The 5,840-nt window shown below is 35.3% G+C and overlaps 1 long non-coding RNA gene across 2 annotated transcripts; it reads right to left on the bottom strand.

The window, feature by feature from the left end:
* Positions 1–1,056: 1,056 nt before the first annotated feature.
* On the bottom strand, positions 1,057–5,208 carry LOC149236772 (uncharacterized). Of its 2 annotated transcripts, none has more exons than XR_016246244.1 (10): positions 4,408–5,208; positions 4,156–4,227; positions 3,960–4,053; positions 3,806–3,871; positions 3,038–3,749; positions 2,852–2,918; positions 2,567–2,699; positions 1,943–2,415; positions 1,652–1,848; positions 1,057–1,390 (listed from the first exon to the last, which is right to left on the bottom strand). It is a non-coding gene; the product is annotated as an uncharacterized LOC149236772 (long non-coding RNA). The 2 variants fall into 2 exon arrangements; XR_016246245.1 differs by having other exon boundaries at positions 3,038–3,871; positions 4,408–4,450; positions 4,603–5,208.
* Positions 5,209–5,840: the final 632 nt, after the last annotated feature.

The raw sequence follows: 5,840 nt of genomic DNA, 5'->3' as shown, positions 1-5,840 counted from the left end.
ATTATCTCATTAATTGAAAAGATTTTTGCTTTACGTATGAACATATTTTTAATATAACATATCCCATTAAAAATATGAGGCCTCTTGTTTGAGTGATATCCATAAAATGAAGGATTATCTCACTGAAAGATTAACTGAAAGATTTTTGCTTTCCATAGATATATCTCGATATGTTAAAAAAAAAAAAAAGTCTCAATATGTTTAAACAATACGAGGCCTCCTGTTAAAATGATATCCAAAATGTAAGATATTACACGACACATTACAACTACTTCCAAAGGAATGATCTCTCCCCTTCAAAAAACGAAACACAGTAACACAGTGATATCCAAAATGTAAGTCTCAATATGTTTAAACAATACATATCCCATTAAAAATATGAGGCCTCTTGTTAGAGTGATATCCAGAGTGATATCCATAAAATGAAGGATTATCTCATTAACTGAAAGATTTTTGCATTTTTGCTTTCCATAGATATATCTCGATATGTTAAAAAAAAAAAAAGTCTCAATATGTTTAAACAATACGAGGCCTCCTGTTAAAATGATATCCAAAATGTAAGATATTACACGACACATTACAACTACTTCCAAAGGAATGATCTCTCCCCTTCAAAAAAACGAAACACAGTAACACAGTGATATCCAAAATGTAAGTCTCAATATGTTTAAACAATACGAGGCCTCCTGTTAAAATGATATCCAAAATGTAAGATATTACAAGACACATTACAACTACTTCCAAAGGAATGATCTCTCCCCTTCAAAAAACGAAACACAGTGATATCCAAAATGTGAGATATTACATGACACATTACAACTTCCAAAGGAATGATCTCTCCCCTTCAAAAAGGGAACACGAAACACATGCTGAGCAACGAAAAATATGAACATCACCCCATAACTAAAAGATCATTGTTTTCCATAAATATGTGTCCATATGTTCATAAATATGTGTCCATATGTTTAAACAATACCATAACTAAAAGATCATTGTTTTCCATAAATATGTGTCCATATGTTTAAACAATAAGTCTGACAATGACAAAGCCCAATGACCAATTTTCAATTTTTACGCGACCCAGAAAAAGTGTCTAGGATTGCACCGAGGTGCTCATTTAGCTATCATTTAGCGTGCTGAACAATATCCGATGAAAATTACAATCTTGATAGAATGCCTCGACACTGAAACCTGCTGAACAATATCCGATGAAAATTACAATCCTGATAGAATGCCTCAAAATAGACACTGAAACCTGCTGAAAGAGTCGGTTGACATTAACCTGATGATGATGATGAGCTGTACCGGTACAACTTTTTACTTTCGCTCGTCCCACCTATCTATGCCCCAGAGACAACTGCCAAAAAAACGTGGAAAGCCAGAAATGCGGCTTCAGGAAGTGGTATGAAAGTTGTCACTAATGAACATTCCATCAAACTAGTAATTTAGATAAATTGGGAGCCTTTGAATTCTTAGCCTATAGTGAGGAACATTACAAAGAACCTAGAGTGATCCCGAAGTGAACCCCATTACGCTCCTAAAGTGAACCCCATTACGCTCATAATTTGAAAATTGAAGATGAAACGTTACAGAATAAACCCTGAGCAAACACATTAAAAAAACTGGTCTTTAGGTAAAAGGCTTCTCCTACCTTAAATGTCATCATATTGAATAAGGAGACCTTGCCACGGGACGCAGACGTCACATAGGAATCATTCTCAGTGAGCTATACGAGCAGTCATTCTCAGTGAGCTATACGAGCAGCGGCTTCTTCTGGATTTGTATCGCCAATGTCATTATTCATAATAATCCCACTAGCTGGCTGCCACATCTGTGGTGGAATACTCGCTATAGATGGTGGAACAAAATACTAATTCTTAGTTACTCGTCAATCATCACTAAAATAAAAAGGAAACAAACAACTACTACTAAAGAACCCCACCTTTACGGATGGATTCCTGGCCTTTGAACTTTATTTTTACCTGTAAAACCTGTATAAATTGCAGCAAGTTCAGAGCATGCCACAATGAAGGAAAAAGATAAGAATTTTAAATTCAAAGATATATTCGCAGGCAGCACTTTATCAACTCGAGCATTGTATTTTTGAATTGATGAATCCTCCATCCCAATTGCTATCAACTCGAACATTGTATTTTTGAATTAATGAATCCTCCATCCCAATTGCTATCAACTCGAACATTGTATTTTTGAATTTGATGAATCCTCCATCCCAATTGCTATCAACTCGAACATTGTATTTTTGAATTTGATGAATCCTCCATGCCAATTGTAATGATGTTATTGCCCTGAAAGTGGAAAGCCAGAAATGTGGCTGTACGAAGTGGCATGAAAGTTGCCATGCCTTTGAATTCTTAGCCTATAGTGAGGAACATTAAGCAAGAACCTAGGGTGATCCTGAAATGAACCCACTACGCTCATAATTTGAAAGTTGAAGGTGAGACAGTATAGAATAAACCCTAAGCAGAACAATGTACTAAAAACTGAAATTATATAATCATCGGAAACATCAAAATGAAACAGGTCTTTAGGTAAAAGGCTATGTTACCTCAAATGTCATCATATTGAATAAGGAGACCTTGCCACCTGATGTCATCATACAAGCAGCGTCTTGATTTGTATCACCAATGTCATTATTCATAACAGTCCCACTAGCTGGCTGCCACATCGTGGAATACTCGCTGTAGACAATAAACAAAACACTAACTCTTAGTTACTTATCAATCATTATTACATAAAATACGGCTGCAAATTATATATCCAAAATTATAACTATCAAAAAATAAATAAAACAAGCTAAGAAAAACAAACCACTACTACTAAAGAACCCCACCTTTCCAGATGGATTCGGGTCACTCCCCGGCCATTCCATAGCTTATGGAGAGCATTGGATGTCAGTGCTAAAACAACAACACCGGAATTGGTGTATATCAGTTTTACCACCTTCAAGAAATTGTAGCACATAAAATTGTAATGTCAGCCTTTAGTGTTTTTTTTTAATAGAAGGACGATTGCATACCTTGCTCGCATGCATTGTGTTAGGCAACCTGAGAGACCTACACTCACCCGAATCAGTGATCTCAGTCAATTTCCAATTCTTACTCTTGTCTGTGACCTCGTCTAAAAGCATTGGTTTGCTGCTGTCTATACTACTCTGCACACATGTTGTCTCCAGTGTCAGACAATCATATCTTCCTATTCCTATAAAATATATGCCAAAATAATAACTAATAGAGCATTTGAAAAGAGCCTAATAAAAATTGCAAATGATTATATACTTCGAAAAAGTAGTCTTGACAAAAGACAGATCCACATGAAGAGACTTTACAAACTAAACATCATTAACATTTTACATTGTTCCATCAGTACTATAAGCTATTGTAGTGCACCAGAAGCCTGGAGCATTATAGTCCACCCTAGATCCCCCAACATCATACAACCAGGCTTTGATCTTTCCATCAATAGGTGTACAAAAAATAAATTGCTTTCAAACAAAGAATCATAATCCATCTATCTTTAGTGCAATAAAGTATTTGTCATATGGCCAAAGATTCACATGAAGCCAAATATCAAACAAAAATGGAATATGCAATGTAGCTTCAAAACAACTAGAATTAATACATAAAATTTTCAGGTTTCAATGAACAAAGCATCTGAATATTTTCTTACTGGTGAGGTTTAACCGAACATATGGCTGCTTCATGACGTTCCCAATGGAATATGCAATGTAACTTCAAAACAACTAGAATTAATACATAAAATTTTCAGGTTTCAATGAACAAAGTACCTGAATATTTTCTTACTGGTGAGGTTTAACTGAACATATCGCTGCTTCATGACCTTCAAATGTGTACTGCACAGACAAAAATTTTAATTTTCATATACAGATAAATAAGCGACAACTATTAGAATGAGTCTTGACACATGATAAAGCGGATTACCTTGATGGTCTTATCATCCCCGCATGTAATTATGAAGCGCTGGTAGGTAGGGTGTGAAAAAACAATATCATTCACACCACCAACATGCGTCAATCTGTTTAAATTATATCAATATTAATAAATACACTTCAAACACAAATTTAATTTTACAGACCTACAAGAATATATAGGTTGGCCTTTAAGCATGCCAGCAAACCTTTGGATGTTGTCTCAAATCTCCTACCACAATAAGAATACATGTGAACTATATGCTTGGAAAACGCAACTCCTATAACACAAAAGCAGCCATGTCAATATCTGAATACAATGGTGCGCAACCAAGAAAAAATAAAAAATAAACACTAGAGGAATTCGTAGATGGCATTATTACAAATCACTCACGGTGTTGTATAAAGAAGGAAATGATATCAAAACATCTTATTAATGAATAGAGTATATATTAAGTTACCAAGGCCTGCCCCATATATAGCTGGATTTTTCACAAGAGCAACCTAAGAAAACATAATAAAACATTTATAAGAGTTTACACAAGGCCGAAGCGAATGATCAACTCAGTAAGGAACCCTAAAATCTTTTCAAGATCAATTCATACATGTACATTTTTCTAATTTAAATTAGAGAAGTATTTTATAAAAAATTCTACGTGGATGGGAATCGAACGGGCAGAAATTTCCCAAATCTTAAAGTTCCTGCAAGCTAATTTTTGTCGAGATGCCACTTCCCAAATTGCAATATTTCCCAAATCTTAAAGGTCCTGCAAGCTAATTTTTGTCGAGATGCCACCCTCCAAATTGCAATGTCACCAACATTTGTTCCAACCGATCGAACCACTGGCCAGTGTTGTTCCAACTGATTGAACCACTAGCCAGTGTGAACACATTTATAAAGATAAAAAACACATCTTCCGAATTAACTTAAGGAATTTATCTAAATGAAGAATTGTATTGAATGGAATTTGAAATCACATCACCTAGCAGAATTGTTTGCTGCAGAGGATGGAAACCCATGCTCATAACATTTGAACCCTGATTAAGAGTTCTTGCCTCGTTAGAAAATGAAAAGAGCAATATGTAACAATGCCAACTAATAATAATACTACACCTAAAAACATTAAACATTCCCAGCTACTCGAAGGTACGGCCTGTTAATTTTCTTTGATCATATAATATTTACTCAAGTGGCCCAAGGTTATAATGTTGACGTCAATTAGCAAATTACTTTGTATCATTATGAGATGGAAAAGTATCAATTACTAGATGATCAAACTTAATTGCTTAGGGCATCTGAGCACCAACAATGCCTTTATCAACATTTTCTAGGTCAGCTTTGATTTTGGCACATTTTTGCTTGGTCTTTGAAAATTTTTCTTTCCACTTCAACACTTATGCCTCCAAAAAGACTATCAGCACATTCAGCCCTCCTTTGGGAGGATGTCCAATACCTCAAGACCTGAGAGACACTTATGCCTCCAAAAAGACTATCAGCACATTCAACCCTCCATTGGGAGGATGTCCAATACCTCAAGACTTGAGAGTTGTGGAAGATTTATGGGTCTACTTGGATGCTAACATAGCGAGTAGAAGGGAAATTGAATAACACTATTAAAGAAACTCTACATTGAACATGTCTTGGGAGTTGTGGAAGATTTATGGGTCTACTTGGATGCTAACATAGAGAGTACTAGAAGGGTATTTAATAAATTGAATAACACTATTAAAGAAACTCGACATTGAACATGATTGACTTCGCTAAAACTAAAAAATTGAAGAAAATGCAACTGCTAGCAGCATCCACCACGAAAATGCAATTTCTAGCAGCATCCACCACAATCGTTGACCGAGTAAATCAAGCATAAAATAGATGGACAAATTGATGGAAAGG

The sequence above is a fragment of the Pinus tabuliformis genome, chromosome 8 (assembly GCF_031772625.1).
Source record: "Pinus tabuliformis cultivar Carrire ecotype Pingquan chromosome 8, CPIR1, whole genome shotgun sequence".
Lineage (NCBI taxonomy): Eukaryota > Viridiplantae > Streptophyta > Pinopsida > Pinales > Pinaceae > Pinus > Pinus tabuliformis.
The sequence above is the reverse complement of the archived record's forward strand: the minus strand, read 5'-3'. Positions and strand labels throughout refer to the sequence as shown.